Here is a 23,635-nt window from a genome sequence, read left to right as displayed (position 1 = left end):
AAACAATCATTTAAATCAGTTAAGGATAGATTTTCGTACTGCCGGGGTTGGTATAGATTTCAATGATCCCTTCCCTGAGATCTTACCTGAAGTAAATAAAATCTTCAGGAAGCAGCCTCACCGCCCTATCTTCACGCAATCTTATCCAAGTTTGCTGCCTCTTTTCTCTCTATCCTATTAATCCCTCCTGTACAGATTCCTTGTTTTTCACGTAGCCTTGTCCTAAACCAACTATAGTCTCCCTCCACCACACACTCCTCAACCAATTTCTTCCGCCTCTCCTCCTTCGCCTGAATCCCTCACCAATATCAATCAGGCTCCTCCAATCCCCCTCCCTTCGCCACCCCTTTTCTCTCCTTCCTGTCTCCCTCCATTCAGAGCCAGCCAGGCCTTTACCTCCCTCACTCCTCGCCTCACTTCAACAGTTTTCAATCCATGCACCACTTTTCGTTCTAATTCTCTCTCTTTTTCTTTTTCTCTACCTCTAGTATCCATAATTCTCTCTCTCTCTCTCTCTCTCTCTCTCTCTCTCTCTCTCTCTCTCTAATACAATCCTCTGTTCCAATCTATCCTTCGACAGTTTTCAATCAGGGACACACTTCACTTTTCGTTCTAATTAGGTTTTCACGCCAGAGTGTCAAGATGTACAATACTTCCTCTCTCTCTCTCTCTCTCTCTCTCTCACACACACACACACACACACACACACACACAAGACATCGCTACACATCATCTACCTTTCACACCACATCAACACACCACTCTCTCCCGCATCACATCCCTCATCACAGCACTACACCAGACCCAACCCAACCACACCACAGTACACCACCCTCTCACCACCATACTACCATCCCATCCCAACACCACGACACTCACCACACCACACCACCACAACTCTACGCCACGCACACTACCACAAACCCAAAGCCACACCATTCACTACCATAATAAAAGAATCCACCACAATACCTTACCAATACCGCCACACCTCGCCAAACTCCAACACCACACTATTCCACTATGCCAATTTACCATCAGGGCTTAATTCACCACAGCATCGTCACACCACCACACCATACAACACCATCACGACCCTAACATCACACCACTCCAATACACTGCCATATCACTATCATACCGGCCACCTCAAAATTATCCATGTACAATCTCACACCCACACCACACCACACCTCTCTCACCACCACACTACCACACCGCTCGCATTACTCGTTTAAACCACACCATCACTTCCATCACCACCCCAAGGCATTCTCACATTTCTCCACACCACACCACACCGAAAAACATGCACAACACCACACCACACACCAAAACACACCACACCACACCACATCAAATCACAGCACCACACCACACCACACACCAAACCCTACCTCAACACACCACACAAGCCTCATCACACCACACCCCACACCAAACTTCACCTCACTAAACCTCATCACATCACACCACACCACACACCAAACCTGACCATAAGACACCACACAAACCTCACCACACCACACCACACACCAAAACTGACCATAAGACACCACACAAACCTTACCACACCACACCACACACCAAACCTGACCATAAGACACCACACAAACCTCACCACACCACACCACACACCACTTGCACCACACCACACTGCTTAACCACAGACTCAGAGGGGGAGAGAGACAAGCAGGAAAGGGAAGCAGCGGGGGGGAGGGTCACTGTACCGGAAGAAGGAAGTGGGGGAGGGTAGGAAGGAGGGAGAGATGAAGGAGGGAGAGAGGGAGGGAGAGAGGAAAAGACAATAAAAGAGGGAGGAGAAGATAGAGAAGGAGAGAAAGGGATGTGGGGAAAAAAGGATGAGAGAGAGAGAGAGAGAGAGAGAGAGAGAGTGTGTGTGTGTGTGTGTGTGTGTGTGTGTGTGTGTGTGTGTGTGTGTGTAAGGGGGGGGGATGCTAGGTAGGTTTGGTACAGTGCTGGCTTCACGTTCTGAGGTCACTTTGATATGGCTCTGAATGCAACCACCTGGAAGTGAGTTCGTCAGGTGATCACTACTAGGAAATACCTGTCAATAGCAATCAAATACCTAAATCATACCGGTACCACTGTCTAGTACCACCACCCTCTAGTACGTATGTCTTGCAGGCTCTGTCCAATACATCAATGCCTACTACCACAAACCTGAAGACGACCCTTATTTCCAGACGTGTTTTTCTTCAAGTCCTTTGCGACCAAGACAGCGTGATTTTACCCATACCACTAACTTCTTTACCACCGTCTATGCCATGTGTCTGTCTCCCCACACCACTGTCTTTATCTTCTCTTTCCCTGTCTGTGTAAGAGAGGTGTAAGAGAGGCCAGTGTAATTATGAGCTTCGCACCTATGAACCAGCAGGTGAATGGCAATACTCCAAACACTATCTATTTATTCCCAGACGCCTTCATCCCGTCAGGGGTGGCCACAAACAAATCGCCCCCATGTCGATCTGTCCCCCGCCATTTCGCTCCCCTCCCCCCATCTCACACCCCCTTCTCTCATATACCAGTCTCCACTCCATTCCTCCATCTCATCCTCGGCCATCAAACAACTTCCCTGCAAAATCCCCTGTGCCAGACGATTTTATTCAGCAGAGCCATAGGGAACTCAAATTTTTATAAACACATAATTCCCCGTATTAGAGGAAAAGGAAGAACTGAAAAAAGGTGTAATTTAATACGACGAAACGAGGAAGACACAGGAGGAAGGAAAGGAATAATGATGAACGGGAAGAGAGAACAGACCATATGAAGTAAAATACACCGATTAAATAATAACTAAATATAATAACTAATCAAGAGGCTAAAATAATGACAGAAAGCGCTATTTAATAAAAAAAGGAAGAGGCACTGAAAAAAAAAAAAAGAGGAAAATGCAACATAATATTCAGACTTGAAATACCTTAAAATATATGATCTAATTAATGAGAAAAAATAGGAGCGGGAAGAAGAGGAAGAGGAACAGCAGGAGGAAGTGGAGGAAGAACAGGAACAGGAAGAGGAAGAAGAACAGGAGAAGGAAGAGGAAGAAGAACAGGAGAAGGTAGAGGAAGAAGAACAGGAGAAGGAAGAGGAAGAAGAACAGGAGAAGGTAGAGGAAGAAGAACAGGAGGAGGAAGAGGAAGAACAACAGGAAGAGGAAGAGGAAGAGGATGAACAACAGAAGGAAGGGGAAGAACAGGAGATGGAAGAGGAAGAACAGGAGGAGAAAGAGGAAGAATACGAGAAGGATGAGGAAGAAGAGTAGAAGAAGGAGTAAGAGGAAGAAGAACACGAGAAGGAAGAAGAAGAAGAAGAAGAAAAACAAGAAGAAGAAGAAGAAGACGAGGAAGAAGAATACGAGAAGGAGGGGGAGGAAAAAGAGAAGAAGGAAGGAGGAAGAAGAGCAGAAGGAAGGAGGAAGAGGAAGAAGAAAGAGAGAGGAAGAAAGCAATTGTATATGCGGGTAGAAAAATAAAATAATCACAGCAGGAATTATTAAACACACGTGGTAAATGAACGAGGAGGAAATGAAGAGGAAAAGAACAGAGGAGGAGGAGGATGAAGAAGAAGAAGAGGAGGAGGAGGAGGAGGAGGAGGAGTAAGAAGGGAAGGAAGAGGAGGAGGAAGAAGAAGAGAATGTGGGGAAGGAGGAAGAAAAGGAAGAGGAGGAGGAGGAGGGAAAAGAAGAGGAAGTGGAGGAAAAATGAGAAGAGGAGGTGGAAAAGAAGGATGAGAAGGAAAGTGAGAAGACGAGGAGAGGAGGAGAAACAGGACGAGAATTGGGAGAGAGGAAAAGCAGGAAAATCTATGAAAAATGGAAACAGAAAAAAAAGAAAAGAAGAAAATGAGTGAGAGGAGGAGCAAGACAAAGACCAAAATCAAGAAGGATAAAAGAAAAAAAAACTACACTATATACAAGTCACAAAATTTAATATAATAAAAGAACATACACGGTTCGACGACTAAGAAAGAAGGAAGACAAACAGACGAAAATAAAGACGGGGATAACGAAGAGAAGAAAGGAGGCAAATCTACAATAAAGGAAGGCAGGAAATAAAATAACCACAGAGGAGAAATAATTAAGCAGATCTGGGGTTTAATGAATAAGATCCGGGTCCTGAACAGCACTGGGGGAGCCCAAGACAAAAGGGAAACAGATAATTATTACAACGGGATCACAAAAACACGTAAATGTATTATGAGAAGGCGGGGAGGGAAGGAGTGAGGGTGGGGAAGGGGTGAGTGGGGGCATCTAAGGGCGGGAAAAGGTGGGGGATTTCTAGAGATGGGGTTGGGTGGGGATGAAGGAATTGTAGGGGTGGTACAATACCTAGAACAGCACTAGATGAGTTCAAGACAAATTGGACCTGGAAAGTAAAAGTACAGTCTCTCTCTCTCTCTCTCTCTCTCTCTCTCTCTCTCTCTCTCTCTCACACACACACACACACACACACACACACAAGAACTGTATTACGTGAACATTGGTGTGGGTATAAGGTGTGGTGGGGTTGGTGGGATGTAGTGGAGCAGGAGTACTGTACAACGGGTAACCGCAAATGGATTTTCTTTTTTTCTGTTCTTTTTACTAATAAGAAACGAGTAAAGCATGAAAACCTACACAAATCGTCCCTTCTAGAGAAAGTTTATCAAAAGAAAGTCTACATCAAAGTCTGTTCATTTGAGACGATTACAAAAAAATAAATGAATAAATAAAAAGTGAAGTTCCTACGCAGTGGGAAAGACAAAGTGAGGAACAGAACTTCATAGTTGACAGGCTGAGTATGAAACACTAATTACACAGAAAAACGGCGAAAGTGTGTACCGAAATTGGTTACTGGGAGAGAGAGAGAGAAATAAAGGGAGGTCGATGTCGATGAAATGAAACGCCTTTGATTCCACCCTATCAAGAAGAGCTGAATGTGGTGAGCCTATCCAAACATGACAGGTGAATTCTACACACGGAAAGCTGAGACCCGTATACAAAACCTGCGACAGAATAAGGTAAAATTATGCACGAATCAGCTGAGCATACCTAATCTCTATGGAACTAATTTTCTATGATGTGGAATGGTACCTTGCCATAACACTGTAAAAGGGTGAGAGAGAGAGAGAGAGAGAGAGAGTATGGTAGTGATGGGATGAAGCTGGGAACTGTTTGGCGAAGGGTTATAGGGATGGGGTGGAGTAGAGCAGTGCAGGGGAGGGTGCAGTGAAGGGTGGGCTAGGGTAGTGTAGGGGTGGGGTGGAGCAATGTAGGGGTGGGGCGGGGCAGTGTAGGGGTGGGGAGGGAGGGCGAGGCAGTAAGCAAATGAGGAACCCCGAATAACGAGTTGCAAAGTTGATTCAGCTGAGTCGCAGAAGAAAAAGTCTTAATGAGGAGGCTCTTGGGATTGGCTGTGTAGCTGAGTAGATGGCTGTGTGGCTGGGCAGATGGCTGTGTGGCTGGGCAGATGGCTGTGTGGCTGGGCAGATGTGGCTGAGTAAATGGCTGTGTGGCTGGGCAGATGGCTGTGTGGCTGGGCAGATGTGGCTGAGTAGATGGCTGTGTGGCTGGGCAGATGGCTGTGTGGCTGGGCAGATGGCTGTGTGGCTGGGCAGATGGCTGTGTGGCTGGGCAGATGTGGCTGAGTAAATGGCTGTGTGGCTGGGCAGATGGCTGTGTGGCTGGGCAGATGTGGCTGAGTAGATGGCTGTGTGGCTGAGCAGATGGCTGTGTGGCTGGGCAGATGTGGCTGAGTAAATGGCTGTGTGGCTGAGTAGATGGCTGTGTGACTGAGAAGATGGCTGTGTGACTGAGAAGATGGCTGTGTGACTGAGAAGATGGCTGTGTGGCTGAGCTGATGGTTGTGTGGCTGAGTAGATGGCTGTGTGGCTGAGCAGACACCTGTGTACAGGTAGAATAGTGATAGACAGAGAAGTCCATAAGTCTACTTAATAAATAAATAAACAGCGGATGACTACAGGGCTGTTTAACCTGTACCGGGTAGTGCATTAAAACTGAATTGGGTTCCCGTAATTAATAAGGACTGTGGCTGGTTAAATCAGTGCCCTGTGGTTAAATGGGTGCTGTTGTTGGTTGAATGGGTGCTGTGTTGTTTGTTGAATGGGTGCTGTGTTGTTGGTTGAATGGGTGCTGTGTTGTTGGCTGAATGGGTGCTGTGTTGTTGGTTGAATGGGTGCTGTGTTGTTGGTTGAATGGGTGCTGTGTTGTTGGTTGAATGGGTGCTGTGTTGTTGGCTGAATGGGTGCTGTGTTGTTGGTTGAATGGGTGCTGCGTTAGGCGAATGGGTGCTGTGTTGGGTGAATGGGTGCTGTGTTGGGTGATTGGGTGCTGTGTTAGGCGAATGGTAGTTCTTAATTACTGATTTGGCGACCGATTAAATAAGCGGGAGGCCAATTAACAGAAGGTGTGCCTCATTAGCTGAAAAAAATGACCGATTAACAAAAGGAATGACCGATTAATTACAGGAATGACCGATTAATTAAAGGAATGACCGATTAATTAAGGGAATGACCAATTACTTAGAGGAATGACCGATTTAATGAGAGGGAGACCAATAAATATCGGAGGCTGACCAAATATCTGAGAGGGAAGCCGATGAACTGAAAGGCGACAGCGTCATACAGAATGCAGTGGAGGAAAAATTATGATGATGATGATGATGATGATAATGATGATGATGATGATGATAATGATGATGATGATGAAAGAGTTGAGTACAGACTGCTTTACTGACTAGCCTAAGTGTGTGCGAAATTAAGAGATTGACTGACAAGGCTGAGAGGGTCAGTGAAGAGAGTAAGTGGATGAAGGGGTGAATGAGTGAGTGAGTGAGACGGAGACCAAATGAAGGCGTGAGTGGATAAGTGAATGAATGATGAAGTGAGTGGGTACAGTCTGTGAGAGAGTGAATGGAGAGAAGATGAGAGGGCGAGAGAGAGAGAGAGAGAGTGTGTGAAGGTGAGAAAGTGTGAGAGTCAATGAGTAAGTGAGAGGTTAAATAGGTAAGAAAGTGAGGCAGTGAGAGGAACAGAGGATGAGTGGTTAAGTGAGCGGGTGGAGTGAGAGGTCTGTGTTTGAGAGGATGAGGTGGATAGAGGCTGAGTTATCGAGTGGAAGAGGGAGCGAATGAATAAGTGAATGACGAATGTGTGTGTGTGTGTGTGTGTGTGTGTGTGTGTGTGTGTGTGTGTGTGTGTGTGTGTGTGTGTGTGTGTGTGTGTGTGTGTGACAGAGAGAGAGAGAGAGAGAGAGAGAGAGAGAGCTATGTACCCAAAGATCTTGCCTCTCCTGTCAACAATCTTTGCTATGAGAGTGAGTGAGAAAATAAGAATATGAGAGAGTGAGACGGCGAGAGAGAGAGGGTACCCAATTAGGTCCCCCCCCCTCCTCTCTCTCTCTCTCTCTCTTTCTTTCTCTCTCTCTCTGTCAACAGTCTGTGCTACCCTGATGAGAAATCGATGAGCTAGGATGATATGCGTAAGAGGGTGATGAGGTGGGGTGAGGTAGGGTGCGGTGAGGTGGGGAGGGATGTGGGGTGGGGGCATGATGAGGTGGGGTAGAGTGAGGTTTGGGGTGGGGTGGGTGATGTGAGGTTTGGGGTGGGGTGGGTGGGGTGAGAGGTAGGGTGGGGTGGGGTGTGAGATATGTTGGACAGCAAGATGTGGATAGAACAGAGCGATGTAGGGGTGGAGTGAAAAGTGGAGGTAGGGTGAGGTGGGGTCTGGTCTGGGATGGCGTGGGATGTGGAGTTTAGTGTAGTATGGGGTGTGGGCTGGTGTGGTGGGGTGTGGGCTGGTGTGGTGGGGTGTGCAGTGTGGTGTAGGAGGATCATGTAGTTTTTAAAGACTGAAGCATCTACAATATATTGGGTTAGTACAGGGTTGTAGGCTAACTATACTCATTTTACTCTAACTTGGCCTAAAATTGCCATCTCTCCATCTACAGTCCTGAGTTGCAACAGTAGATTAAACCTTGTGTATGATGCTTGTCACGAAGCAGTGCTATGGAAAAGATGTTATGCCGTAGTTTTGACGTTTTCGGCCAATAAACTATGGGAAAAAAGCCACAAAAGGACGAAAATCTAAGCCAAGTTACAGTGAAAGACCTATAGTAAGAGTGCTACGGAGAGTATATGAAGCAGCGATGGCATTAGCTACCTCTTTAACTCAGGACGGTCGTAAACATTTCATTCTTGTTGCCTAGGCACATTTTTTTTTATTACAGGATAGACGTTCCCTTGTTGAATAGGTTAATGGCCACTTCCTAACCTCACCAATACCACACGTCTCTCCTTAAGTAAACAAAAGTGTACGAGGACTGAATATAAGGATGAGTCATCGTAGTAAAGAAGTTAATCCTTCGGCCAGTGGATATCTAAATTTTACTACCTCCTTACGATTTTATTCAGAGAGAGAGAGAGAGAAGAGGAAGGCTCTCCCCTACCCACCAGCCGTCTCCGGAAACCCCTGCAGAACGAACAAAATCTCAGCTGATACTCTTCCTACAGTCAGACGATTTTACTTAGCTTTCACGGTGGCTTCTGGTCGTGTAAGGGTGAATGCTAGTAAAGACGTGAGGGATTTATTTCATTATTCGAGACGATTTTATTCAGCTCAATATGTGGCCTCTCTTCATGTCCTTCAGGACGAGTGAAGCCTTAACTACTTTTCTTCTTTCATTTAATCATCAGACGATTTTATTCAGCTACATCTTTCTCTGACCACTTAAAAAAAAAATCTCTCCTCCCTTGAATAAAATCGTCTGGTGGTGGCAAGAACGTAAAGGAATCTCCAATACTGAAGGGGTTGATATGGATAAAAGTGAGCCAGCTTCCTTCTCTCCCCCCTCCCCCCGTGAAGTGTAATATAAAGGGCGCCTCTTGTCATAAATAGGGAAGATTAAAGTGCGTTTATGGGTTTCTGTGCGACACATAACCAGGAGCCAGACCACACGACGCCCCTCACCCCCCTCACCATTCCCCTCTCACCCCTCCTCTCCCCACCATACAGCATCTCTCTGTCTCCATTCCCCCCTTCTTCACAATCTCGTACCTCTAAGACGGTACCTCTCATATATACTTCCTATCGTCCTATCACTTCCCTGACAACCTCACCCCGCACCCCTACTACCTCACACCTTCACTCCTCATCCCACATACCTCACCCTCATCCTTCATGTCCTCACACCCTCATCCCTTATACCCTCACACTTTCATCTTTTACATCCTCACACTCATCTTCACACCCTTACATCCCTTCACACCCTTCCTCCCCTCACCCCTCACGTCAAGTACATTAACCACAACTCCACCCACAACTCTACAGTCCTCATATCACACCAGCTCCCCCACATCCCTCACCCCCACCCCCACCCTTACAAACACACACACACACACACACACACACACACACACACACACACACACACACACACACACACACTGACCACAACTCTTCACCAGCCCTCCTGCCCCCTTCATCTCTCCTCACTTCAGCCCACAACCACTCGACACATAAGAAAGACCCTCTCAATACATGACCCTCCCTCTCTGCTTACTCCAGCTCTCTTATTACACTAAAGGAACTCTGTCTTATACTTCAACCTCACCCTGCCTCACCCTTCCACCCTGAATTCTCCTCTCGTTACATTTAAGGGAGCGTCTCTTGTAAAGCTGTGAAAATAATATCGCTCCACGTTTAAGTCCAACAATTATGGAAGTCTGACAATACTCTTCTGAAAACTGTGATGAGATTCGAGGATCCTTTCACAAGGTGTCAAATGTCACTGCTCGCTGTCTCGTTACCTATCGTTCAGGTGGATAAGAATTTATGTCCGCAACTGTACCTCACCCTTCGCCCTGCCTTCATCCTGAACACACTACCACCCTTTCAGTATGAGGACATGTTGAGTCTACGAAAAACTACTAGACGATTTTATTCAGCTGAGAAGATACGTCTGATCGTAAAGGGTGTTAAACTTCATTCAGTCCTTCATTCACTTCTTTCACTAGGCGAGGTGTGCCCTAAACTTAATAAAACCATGTGGAAGTTGTGAGAATTAATATAAACCCCGTGGTACTGAAAGGGTGTATATAATGTGGTGATACGTGCTGTTATTAATTTCGCTTTTCTTCCATACGCTGACCGACATGCAGTAAAAATACGTGTGTGTGTGTGTGTGTGTGTGTGTGTGTGTGTGTGTGTGTGTGTGTGTGTGTGTTTTATATACATGTTTGGATAATCGCCACAGAGAATTAAAGTGTGTGTGTGTGTGTGTGTGTGTGTGTGTGTGTTATTTTGTACAGGGGAAACTATGTGGCAGGTCAGCGGTCACAGTAAAATACTGGATGACATTCGGGTGCAACAGGTCTCTCTCCCTCGCTATACTTTATTTCCCTTCCCACACACCACATCCCACCAGCAGACAAATTTCCAACACAAAAATATTATCTTTTTCACAATTAATAATCACATCTGACCTGCTCATATATATGTTCTGATAATAAAGACCTATCTATCTATCTATCTATATACCTAGGCTGCTTCCCCCAAGGAAAGGGAGGTAGCCGAGACAGGACGACTCACTCTCCATTTACTCATCCATTCAAACACATTCATTCGCATCTTAGCCCCAAAGGGGAGAACGGACAGATCCTCACCGCACCACACCGCACAAGGGTCAACTGGGCAATGCAATCAGTGACATCCGCAGCAGGGCCCGACAGCAGAACTGGTTTACCCCTGCCACATCATAACAGACCCATCCCCTTACCCGCACCTGACCTGACTAGCTGATCAGACCAAATGCGGGAGAATATCCCCTCAGGGCTGCGTCATCACTTATTCATTCACAATTTCTCTCCATTTATTTCTGTCACGCACAGCCACTCTTCCTTGCTCAACAGACATCCCTCTCGCATCCAGCGCTCTCTTCACACTGTCCATCCATCCTATTCGTGGTCTTCCTATCAGCCTTACACCTCTCACATCAGATCTAGTTATCTTTTTCACCAATCGCTCATTATCCATTCTCTCCATATGCCCAAACCATTGCAACACCCTCTGCTCAACTCTACCTGCCTTATATATTTCACATGCTCTACAATATTGTACTCTAGTATTCTGTTTATATATTTCATTTGGATCTCGCAGTCTACACATACCCAGCTGTCAATAATTTTCAAGTCTACTTCTATCCAAAATCAACAGAGCGACGGAACAACCAATATCATCAACACTGACTACTATAGTGACCGTAAGAAACACTGGGACCAATTTAATAGGACAGGTGTTTCCCTACGTAAATAAAATCGCCTATCATTTGCCAAAGTTAAATATAATATCCTTGTAAAGAAGAGGTTGGTAACAGAAAGTCTGAAATCCTTTAAGTGGCTGGGGAATGGCTGGGAGAAGGAGGGAAGTGAGATGGGGGGGGGGGGAAGAGGATGGAAGTCGTGGAAGTATAAAAGGTTTCTTCACAGATGAGTTACTTTATCCTACGGTAGCAGTGACAAGAATGTGAAGTCACTGCATTGATATTGTAATCCATATTAGGAAAGAGGAGGTTGCTGGCTAACTGCAGGATGAGTCTGGTAGGTTCAGTCAACATTACTTCTGCTAAATCGGCTTTTACAGGCTGGGTGTGCTAGGCCAACTGTTTAACCCTACACAGCTGCCTACTTTATAAACAGGTTTCACGGGGTGTGTAGTGTGCTAGGCCAACTGTTTAACCCTACACAGCTGCTGACATTATACACAGGTTTCACGGGGTGTGTAGTGTGCTAGGCCAACTGTTTAACCCTACACAGCTGCTGACATTATACACAGGTTTCATGGGGTGTGTAGTGTGCCAGGCCAACTGTTTAACCCTACACAGCTGCCTACTTTATAAACAGGTTTCATGGGGTGTGTAGTGTGCCAGGCCAACTGTTTAACCCTACACAGCTGCCTACTTTATAAACAGGTTTCATGGAGTGTGTAGTGTGCTAGGCCAACTGTTTAACCCTACACAGCTGCTGACGTTATACACAGATTTCATGGGGCGTGTAGTGTACAAGGCCAACTGTTTAACCCTACACAGCTGCTGACTTTACACACAGGTTTCATGCTGTGTGTTGTGAGATAGGCCAACTGTTTAACCCTACACACCTTCTGACTTTATATACAGGTGCACACAGGTAAAGGGGGACGATTCAGCGATTTCACTCTGGCTAACGTCAAATTATTTTTCTCGTCACTAAGACACCTTCAAAAATCTGAGAGTACCGGTAACTATTATTATTAGTAATATCATAAAAACGAATAGGAAAGAAAGGAAGAAAAGAAAGCCAGAGAAAGAGAAAAGAAAGAAAGAAAGAGAGGGAGTGAAAGAGAAAAAGAAAGAGGAAGAAAAGGGCGAAATACGACAGGAAAACTTGCAGTGTGAGGGGTAGAGAGATTCCCTGGCTCCCTAATGCATTGTTTATTACGGAGGAAAAAGCACCTGACTCAATTCTGCTGGGGAGGAAGGAGTCAAGTCCACCAGGCAGGGAGACATGGCCAAGGAACGTAGGTATGTGAAGTCAAGGTGATGGAGTGTTACGTGCCGATCAAAGGAGAAGAGGGTACTGAAATATAATGTGCAAAACAAATCGCTGTGGAAAAGGTGCTATGGAATCCCCAGAGCTACTTAGAATACGGCCCTTGATTTGATATTCTTAGTCAGAAATCTATGCGAAAAATATGTAAGAAAAAAATTACGAGTGTGTAGGTGTGAGGAGAGCTGTTTCCCGGCTTCAATGATGATTGGATGGATGGATGGCGCATTGGTACCTGAAATTCTGTTTATAATTCCTCTACGTGTGTGTGTGTGTGTGTGTGTGTGTGTGTGTGTGTGTGTGTGTGTGTGTTGTGGCAGTGTAGGTGTGGCTGGATGACAGGACAGGAAGAGTATGTTTACCAGGTATGACACTGCACCTGCAAGTGTGGCAGTCTGATTGGGCAGTACAGGTGTTCAAAGCAGGTGTGTGACAGGTGTGGGGGGGTGTGGAGATAACAGGGCAGCGGTGCAGGTGTGGTGTTCCGCAGGTGTGCCGAGCAGAACGTCGACCAATATTTGCCTCGCTCTCATTGCTGACTTGGTAAATATGCCTACCCACCGTTTTTGTATTTTCAATTTCATTTTCTGTTTCATTATCCCTCATTTTTCCTCATTTTTGTCATTTCAGCCTCGTATCTCATCTTTTTCTATTTTTTCTTTTTAATTTCGATTTTTTTTCATTATCTTATTTCCTTTTCTCCCTAATTTCTGTCTTTTTCAACATCGTTTTCTGTTTCATTATCCCTCATTTTACCTCATTTTTGTCATTTCAGCCTCATATCTCATTTTTTTCGCATTTTTCTTTTTAATTTCTTTTTTTTTGTATCATTATTTCATTTCTCTTCTTCTCCCTAACTTCTGCCTTTTCCAATTTCTCTTTCTGTTTCGTTATGTCTCATTTTTCCTCATTTTTGCCTTTCCAGTTTCGTATATACTTTTTTTTAGAATCATTGTCTTTTCAATTTTATACTTCTCATTTTTTCGTCTTTTCAGTTTCGTTTCGTGTTGCACCATCTTGAATATTTCCTCATCTGTGTTTCCAGTGATGAGCTGCATTCTCTCTCTCTCTCTCTTACGGCTGTGGCATGACGTGTAGTGAAGGTGGTCTAGCGGGTTTGTGCTCACGTTATCGACTAAGGAGTCCAGCGTTCGATCCTCCCCAATGACGCCTGGATGATGTTACGAAGGGAATCCAGTCGCAATAAGGCACTCTCAACAGGAGCAACGTTTTAGCTCATCGCGAGGGCAGTGCATGGTGTAAAATAGCATCATCAGCATTGCATGACTTACTCTCTTCCTGGAACCTGATGGATTTAGTTCAGAACACTGGCCATAGTAAGAGACGTAGAATTCTCCGTGTGTTTAAACGAATGCGAGGTGAGGAAAGAGACCTCAGTTAGTGTTATTTGGCTGCTTTTTTCTTTCCTCTTGCATATTTGACTCGTTTCAGTACTATCTTCATCTCATCCCTCTCTTCTTTCCGCAGCTGGTTTCTTCCTGCCCTCTTTCCCTTTCCGCTGGTCCTGTGGTGGTGGTGACGGTGGTGGTGAGGGGGGGGGGAACCATCTGCGCTCGTATTTATAAAGAATCCTAGCTAATTTTTACGATAAAGAAGCCGCCGCAGCAGTTAACACCCGGTATCGCCACAGACCGTTCCGTTTCCCGTATTTCCTCGCTTTCATACTTCCTCTTAACCTGATTGCCAAGTGTTGGGCAGCTGGATGAGTGAAGACACGCGCATACACAAGCAATCGTCGACGCAAGTGAAGCCCAGGAGTGTTTATAAAAGCGGCGCCGTGGAGTAAACATTGTCCAGTCCGGTACGGTATTGATCGGCCTCCACACCCCCGCCACCCCCCAAAAATAGGAGAATTCGGGAGGAGACCATGCCATCTCCTGGAAAATGAGTGTCCGCCCCCGTGTTGACGAATTCAATACGATGATATACTTTTTAAATTATATTACCGTTGCTGGGAAGGGGTTAATGTAGGGTGTGTCTCTTACCCAAAACCATAACTTTTTTTTTTTTCTGTCTTCTAATGATTTATTTTAAGTTTCCGGGAGAGCTCTAAACTGTGAAGGGGTTAATGAATGATCCGTCTATCTTAGGTGGAATGAAGTCGTTTCGTATGATCCTTGCCGTGCACAGCGAATCTTTAGTTACGTGCTAATTTGAGGCTTGCAACCATCCAGTCTTTGCGATCTTTTCAGCCGGAGAAATTAATGTGCATGTTAATCTTTTAGTACAGAAAGGAAAAACGATCTCTCTCTCTCTCTCTCTCTCTCTCTCTCTCTGCCTTTGTGATCCTTTCAGCCGGAGAAATTAATGTGCATGTTAATCCTTTAGTATAGAAAGGAAAAACGATCTCCCTCTCTCTCTCTCTCTCTCTCTCTCTCTCTCAAAATGTGGGCGGGTGAAGTCCAAGCGAGACGGAAAGGGAGGTAGCAGTTGGGGTTGGCAGGCTTGTTGTGATATACCTATGAATGAATTACTTTTTTTTTTTTTCGGTGTCTGTGGCCTCGGAGCTGACCTGAGCTTGTTAACCACTGCGAAGAGGGCAAACGGTCAGCTGGGGAGGATTCATTTGACACCTCCATCGCCACAATCGGTCCAGAGTCGCAGCCTGTACAGCACAAATGAACAGTAAGACGGAGGGAAATCTCTGGGGGAGTCACCCGCACTAAGACCCTCAACTTAGTCTTCCAGAAAAAAAGAAAATTGAAATGAAAGCTTTAAAAGATTTGGGGTTACATCCATGTCAATTTATGAGGCATTTTAACACATAACCCTATACACTATATCTATTTGTTTATTTATCTATTTATCTATCTAGACAGACAGAAGCAGATAACCGGATTAAGAGAAAATAGTGGTGGTGCGAAGGCGTTAACCACCTCCATTACTGCCAATATCGCGGCCTTGTTTATGATCCTATAACAGTCAGGACGGTGGGTATTGGTGGATAATGGGTGATGGGGGTGAGTACGGTGTTATCAACCCATTCAGACCAACAAAGGCTTTTTAATTGTATTCTCTCTATCCTTATGCTATTTTTTTTCCGTTTTAAGATGTCTATAAGGAGAGAGAGAGAGAGAGAGAGAGAGAGAGAGAGAACACCTCGAGTCCAAAAAGATAAAAAAAAAATTCTATCCATAGCAATAATTAAAGAGTGGGTGGGGTGAGTGGGATGGGCTAGGATGAAGTGGAAGGGGTGGGTGGGAAGGGATGGCTGGGATGGGCAGGAATGGTGGGAGGGATAGGCAGGTATGGTGGGAGGGATGGGCAGGTATGGTGGGAGAGATAGGCAGGTATGGTGGGAAGAACAGGCAGGTATGGTGGGAGGGATGGGCAGGTATGGTGGGAGAGATAGGCAGGTATGGTGGGAAGAACAAGCAGGTATGGTGGGAGGGATAGGCAGGGTGGTGAGAGGGATAGGCAGGGTGGTGAGAGGGATAGGCAGGTATGGTGGAAGGGATAGGCAGGTAGGGTGGGAGGGATAGACAGGTATGGTGAGAAGGATAGGCAGGTATGGTGGGTGGGATGGGCAGGTATGGTGGGAAGAACAGGTAGGTATGGTGGGAGGGATAGGCAGGTATAGTGGGAGGGACAGGCAGGTGTGGTGACAGGTGATAAGGTGTTGCAGGCGTGATAAACCCAGTGAAATTGGGTGTTGTACGTAGGTAGATTTCCCGGTATAAATGTAATGTTCGATCTGATTTACAAACTTCCTCTAAGAATAAAAGGCTAAGGAACACTGGCTTACCTTATGCAGTAGTGTTGTGGCCTCATAAGCACTCCAGGCTGGGTATAAATCTGGAACAGAAACACAACTAACATTAAAAACTCAATCTATGGCATGTGAAAAAAAAAATAATAATAATATTCCTTTTTTTGAAATAAAATACCAGAGTTGTTCGAAACAGTAACAATAATAGTGACAATATTAACACTCTCAGGCTCGGATGACTCACACCTAAAATATAAATGAGAAAAAAAATAAATAAATCATCTGATGTTTGTCGGAAAAGACTTCGAGTTTTTTCAACCCTGACACTTTAAAATGCACGGTTCCTAGAATAATACTTCCATAGTCTTTTTTTTTTTCCTAATTACAAGAGGCCTTCCTTATGCTGGACAAAATCGCCCGGCTGTGCTTGGCCTAAATACGTAACACAAAATACGTGAGACTAAGAATAATAAGGAAATGTACAAAAGTGTTAGATGGATGTGGGACCATAATGGATAACGCTAAGGTGAAGCGTCATTTGAGTTTCGCTACAATAAATCACTATTTGGGATTTGCCAGATTTAAGTACCTTGCATACGGAAATTCTTAGGGAGCTCAAATTAAGTATCATATGGGTCGGTGCCAGAGTGATGCCCCAGTGTGATAAGAAGAAGAAAAAGAAGAAGAAGAAGAAGATGATGATGATGATGATGATGATGATGATGATGATGACGATGATGATGATGAAGAGGAAGAAGAAGAAGGGAAAAAAACTTCGAGATAATGTGAAGTGTTATAAAGGGGTTTCGCTAGAGTGCGCCACCTTGACTTTGAAAACCATTAGGGTGTGACTGCATAACAGGGCCGCTATTAAATATACTCCCTCATCTAAAAATCAGGGGTTGTTAATAAAATCGTCTGAGAGAGAGAGAGAGAGAGAGAGAGAGCACCAACTTTTTTTCCTAAGGGATTGAACATCGTCCCTCCCGGTCCTGCACCCACCACGCCACCAGCCAGACCACACCAAGAGGGAAGGGGAAGCAGCTCTGGCCACAAATGAGTTCCGTTTTTCGCCTGGTTACCGGAATGTCTGCAGATAATGGCCCGCCCTTTTAAACACTCTGCCTAAATCTTTTTCTTGATGTTTGTGGCTTCCTACGTACACTTTTGGTGATGCGTTTGGAGAGGAAACTATATTATTATTATTATTATTATTATTATTATTATTATTATTATGAGTATTATTATCATTATAATTATTATTATTATTACTATTATTATTACTCCTTTTCCTACTACTACTTCTACTACTACTACTACTGCTACTACTACTACTGTTATTATTATTATTATTATTATTATTAGGTACTCCTCTTCCTAGTACTATTACTACTACTGTTACTACTACTACTACTACTATTACTACTACTACTAGCTACTACTACTACCACTACTACTACTATTATTATTTTACAACTGATTTCTATATTTTCTTTCGAATGTGGTTGGTCTGTTGTAATTCTATATTTTAAGATGTATTTACAAAGGAAACAAAATTTTTCCATCTACTTTTGTTGACGCATTTGGAAGACGGAAAATTTCTCCCTCTTCTCTTTTGTGGCCATCAAAAAAAAAAAAAAAAAAATCCTCTCTTATGTAATCACCTGTGTTTTCTTGGGATTTTGGCAGGGTGGAATAGACCTGGTTCTGGAAGTGTTTTTATATTAATTTTTCCATTACTTCGGGGCGCATTTCTTGGCTCATATGTTCTCAGAAACACTTGGAGAGCATTACTAATTCCTTTCCTGCGCTCGTTTGTGGTTATCAATATTCTTTTGACTTTCGGAAGGCGAACTACATCTTTTTCTTATAATTATTTCCTGTTTTCTTCACTCTGGGACGGGCTAAACGGCTATTTATATTAGGCAAGCTGTCCAAAAATCTGTGATATATTGGTGTGTGTGTGTGTGTGTGTGTGTGTGTGTGTGTGTGTGTGTGTGTGTGTGTGTGTGTGTGTGTGTGTGTGTGTGTGTGTGTGTAAAACTTTAATCTGCAGTATGACATACGAAAAAAGATGGAGAGAGAGAGAGAGAGAGAGAGAGAGAGAGAGAGAGAGAGAGAGAGAGAAACCAAGTACAAGTACAGTAGATGGCCAAGTACAGGGATAGGTACATATTGCAGGGGCCGACGGATGGCGTAGCAGTACCAGTGAATGACAAAGAACGAGACAGCTAACACTCAATATCCCGCGCTAGGCCAGGCACTGACTCGTATATAAACTGTCTCCCAGTAATCACACTCGTAATAACTGTATAACACACGCATTAAATTTGGCGCGCAACCAGCCGGCAATTTAATTCTGAGAGCTTCATACAGCGCGGGGGGTAATGTTTTCAGCCGCTCGACGCTTCCAATAACACGGTCTAAACGCGTAACACGGAGTCAAAAGTGATATGGAAAGTTAGGGCCACGGCAGCCATCTCCAACAACCGGCGTGTGTCAGTCCATTTTAGTCATGGGAGAGAGAGAGAGAGAGAGAGAGAGTACACCTTCTGTCACTATCAAATATAACTGTAGCCACGGGGTGTAATGCTGGGCACAGTACTCTGTTCATTTTCATTAGGTGTAAAATTGCCATCTATCTACCTTGAATGCTGAGCTATACTAAGCAATTAACACTTAAACAAGGTGCTAGTCACAAAGAAGTGCTGCGAAAATGATGCTGATCCATAGTAATCTTATTCTGCCACTGATATACACGAAACAAATTGCAGAAGGATGAAAATTTCCGCCTCGTTAAAATGAATGAATAATATGATTTACAGAAGACAGAGATTCTGGACGCGATACCGACCACCTTAGTCACCCGGTCACCTGTGCTTGTGCAACTTCACGTTTATAGATTAGGCTTATGATAAAGAAGCCTGCTGATTTTTTTCAAGTCAGGATCCCCTTTCCATCCCTCTCCCATCACCCCCTTCATATCAGGTTGTGGATCATATTATCTCAGAGGCCAGATCACTATTTTTTTTTTTTTACATTGGGTCTGTGGCAATGATTAAGTCTGAGGATGCATTTTGTATTTTTTTGCGTCATAACCAATTAACTTGTTCAGATCAGGACAGAATTTTCGATTTGGAGGGGAGAGTTAAGCGATTTTCAAGAACTTCAATAAGAAAGTTCCACCTTCAGTTGAATATAAAAAGGTGGAAAAAAAATCCACTGCCACCCTCTCCACTCACCCCCACAAACGATCCACCATCACCCCCTCAGTCAATCCACTATCTCCCTCCACAAAATGTCCACCACCACAGTTAGGCTAAAAAACTTGGGTGGGAAGAATACCGTACACTTTACCCCCGGGCCAGTAAAGGTCCCCACCGCTCCACAAATTATAAACTTTGTAAACGTTCACTTAAGTAACTTTTTGTGTGAGTAAACTTTGATAGAGGGAAGGCGGCCTGTCCTTGCCTCCCATGTCCACTAGGCTCTTCTTCCTCCTCTCCTTTCTTCTTCTTCACCCATTTCCTTTCTTCTTGTTCCTCTTCTTGACCCACTTCCTTTCTGCTTCTTCTTCTTCTTCTTCCCATTTCCTTTATTTTTCTTCTTCCCATTGCCTTTCTTCTTCACCCATTTCCTTTCTGCTTCTTCTTCCCATTTCCTTTCTTTTTTTTCTTCGCATTTCCTTTCTTCTTCTTCACCCATTTCCTTTCTGCTTAATCTCCTCCCATTTCCTTTCTATCACTGTTCCTTCCTTCACTTCCCTTAGCACTTCTTGATGATGTGAACACGCCTAATCTACCAAAACGCTGATATCAAGAAAGATTAAACACACATTTGACCTATGTTATTGTGTATATGCATCTACAACAAAACCCTTAATTATGCTTGTGCTTCTTATATTCCCTTCGTTGATATCAGCACAAATAAACAAAAAATATTGTCTGATTTCATCCCTGACTTTGACTAAACTCTTTTCACACTAACCTGGTCTAAAATTGCCATCCCTCCATCAAGAATGCTGAGTTATAAGGATCCATTAACAGAGGACTATGATGCTTGTCACGAAGAAATGTTATGGAAAGGATGTCGAGCCGTAGTAGTCTTTTTCATTTTTCACTAAACTATATAGGCCTATATGAAATAATCTACAAAATGACGAAAATCTGGACCAAGTTGGAATCAAGAGTATACGCTGGTCCTCAAGCCTTGTGGTATCCTGACCGTGTGTTGAGAGCGCTGACTGAGGGAAAGGGTTGGCGGGGGGGGGGGTGAGGGTCATTGGCCGGGAAGGAGAGTGTGTGTGTGGGGGGGGGAGGTCACGTTACTGCGCTCAGTGGTGACTCGGGGCCTTGGTCGGTTTAGTGCTGGCCCCACATTTGGACGACGCCCTGAGTGGTGGGTTCGAGCTCCACAGACTGCCACTGAGTTTGCAGGGTGGACGCTCACAAGTAAAGCCCGTCAGCAACAATTACATAAAAAATCTCCGCTATATCCCTCTCTATTTCATCTATCTTCTGTTTCACCGTCTGTGCCTTGTACCTGTCCTTCCCTCTCATGGTAGGGACAGTTCTAGTATCGTACTCCAGTCACCACGTGAAGGCGTCCCTCTCTCCAGCACCGAGACTGGCAAAGCAGTGGTATGAGTGGCAGTGTATGATGCCACTTATACCACTTGATACCCACTCCAGCTGACTCAAGAGTGGGTCGTCACTGTGCCTAGGGCTCGTATTCTCGTCCTTAATCCTTTCACTACGATGACACCATTATGTAGTTTGCCTGTGCTGTTTCTAGAAGTTCTTCTTAGATCTAGAAGAACCACCTGGCAATGAAGAGGTGAACGGAGGCTGTATCTAAGCATTCCAATTCCAAAAGTCTTTCAAAAAGTCTACCCTGAAGTGGATAACATTGTCTGGAGGTATCAAAAGCACAGAAATATCTCAACCAATTGAAAGGGTAAAGTGGATGGGATATATACATATCTATATAAAACTATCTATCTGTCTACCTATATACTAATATTATTAACCCATATCATGAGTTAGGATGGACTAGAATTCATCAAGTGCAAGGTGATGTAATTTTTTCATAATATTTATTCATTCAGTTACTCTTAATTCTGTGTATATTTTCTTTTGGGTTCATTACTTTCCTCTGCACTGGTCAATACGTCTTTACTGGGTCCCCTACACTCAATGTACTCTAAGTTAGGTCCTGAGTGCGTTTACAAAACTCGACGCACTCTGCCACCCTTACTGCATCATCAAAGCCATCACACGTGCACAAAAGTGGCCAAAATTCCCCTACAGATGACAAACTTTAATGCAGATGCTTAATGGTTACATGTGCAAAAGTGTTAAAAGTCACAGTTCTGAGTTCTGATACATATGGTACACACATAGAAACTAAACGTCAATTTTGCAGTTGATCGCTGCTGGAATTGGAATTACTGCACCAAGTTAAAAAAAAAAAAAAAAAAAGAAAAAAAATGGAAAAGACACCACCACCACCACCATCCAATTCCCACACCTGTAAATGGTGCGTGCAGGAATTATAAAAAAAAAAAAATAAATAAAAAAATAAAAAAAAAGGAAATGAGAAAACACAAACGTAGCCGACCTATACTGGAGTGTCTGCGAAATAACACACACACACACACACACACACACACACACACACACACACACACACACACACACACACCTTGTCATCGGCTTCACACAGGAGGCAGCAAAATTCTATAGCCATCAAACGGACACCCAAGACACTAAAAAATACATAAATAAATAAATAAATAAACAAAAATATAAAAGACGGCATCTGCAGAAAACGTCAGTCTGGCACACTATACACAGGGAATTGTACACTGTTTATAAGTGATTCTAACCAATTTAACTGAAGAATAATCAAAGGTCAAAAAAAAAAGGCTAATTACCACCATACATTGTTTGGTTTTTGTACTTTATCACTTTAATATTCCTTTTAATGTCATCGTAAAGTGACTGGCTGCTGTACGTGAGACGAGGAAAGCATACACAACTTATTTCATACACAACATAAGCTCAGGGAAGTTTATAAATACAGCCCACGATCACCTAGAATACCATGTCACTTCCAATGGCGAGCACGAGACTTATTCACAAACATAATATTTACAATCAATATTATGCCGTAACTTAATTTACTTTTGCACGGGACACTAAAAATATGGTTACTTTTGCACGGAACACTAAAAATATGGTCAGATTTTTCACACTCCTTCCCCTACCCTTTCTGCATAACACTGATTTATCTATCTATTGTCAGACGCCTTAATCCCGTATGGGGTGGCCACAAACAAATCGCCTCTATGTCGCCCTGTCCCCCGCCATTTCACCGCCCTCCCCCCAGCTCACACACCCCTCTCTCATATACTTCTTCATCCCTCCATCTCATCCTCGGTGTCCCTCCCCCTCTCCCCCCTCCACCTCTCACATACACTCTCCCCGTTAGTCTCTCGTTCTCCACCCTCTGCACAGGGACAAACACTGATTTAACCAACAAAAATTTCCCTCTTGTGAATTAAGATTTGCTTTTTGCAGGAGGAACAAGAGTCACAGGAAGACTCTAAGATTTGTTTTTTGCAGGAAGAATAGGAAGACTCTGTTCCGTAACTATATCATAATTACGACAAGAAATTTATCGTAAGTTTATTCTTGAATACGTGTTCAGATCTGGAGTAAGCTAATGAGTGAACAGGTGCGGGCTAAGTGACATGTGTGAATATACTAACAGGTGTGGGCTGGTGTGTGTGTGTGTGTGTGTGTGTGTGTGTGTGTCCGGAAGTGGTAGTCATGAATAGCGCACAGATGTCATTACCTGGCAATTAACCTTTCGCTGCCATGGACGCACCTGTGTGTTTCATCCAAGCCAAATTTAGTTTACTTTATTCAACTGAGGGAAATTCCAGCGCTGCACGTGCAAGGATTAAGGTTTACGTAAAAGCAGAATTAATGACCGTACTGTATTTATTTCCGTTTGAGGAATCTTTAGTTACAGTAGCAATATTTACCTGACAAAGTTTATAATAATATCGATCACATGATGTATTTTTCATTAAATTTTTGGTACCACAAGATATTTATTTTATGGTATATTCGATTTGGGGAGATTTCTCAAAGTGGGAGAGCTTATTGGATCGTTTTTTGCCCTCTTACTGCGTCTAGAGGGAACCAAATTGAAGTGAAAATTGACATTCGGATTATTTTAAGGATATATATATAATTGTATGAAGCAGACATTGGGAAAAAGCCAAACCGAAAAGGCA

General features: G+C 43.9%; 1 protein-coding gene across 2 annotated transcripts in view; it reads right to left on the bottom strand.

Moving 5' to 3' along the window:
- The window catches only part of LOC145403592 (uncharacterized), a 171,732-nt gene that overhangs the window by 109,136 nt on the left and 38,961 nt on the right, over positions 1 to 23,635 (bottom strand). For both annotated transcript variants that reach the window (XM_080275268.1, XM_080275269.1), the window contains exon 2: positions 16,366 to 16,415. The gene's annotated coding sequence lies outside the window, so the exon portion shown is untranslated. The remainder of the gene's footprint in view (positions 1 to 16,365; positions 16,416 to 23,635) is intronic.

Source organism: Coenobita brevimanus, chromosome 61 (assembly GCF_032717465.1).
Source record: "Coenobita brevimanus isolate Jiangsu-jjx chromosome 61, ASM3271746v2, whole genome shotgun sequence".
In the NCBI taxonomy this organism is placed as follows: Eukaryota; Metazoa; Arthropoda; class Malacostraca; order Decapoda; family Coenobitidae; genus Coenobita; species Coenobita brevimanus.
Note: the sequence above shows the minus strand (reverse complement) of the source record. Positions and strands in the feature narration are given on the sequence as shown.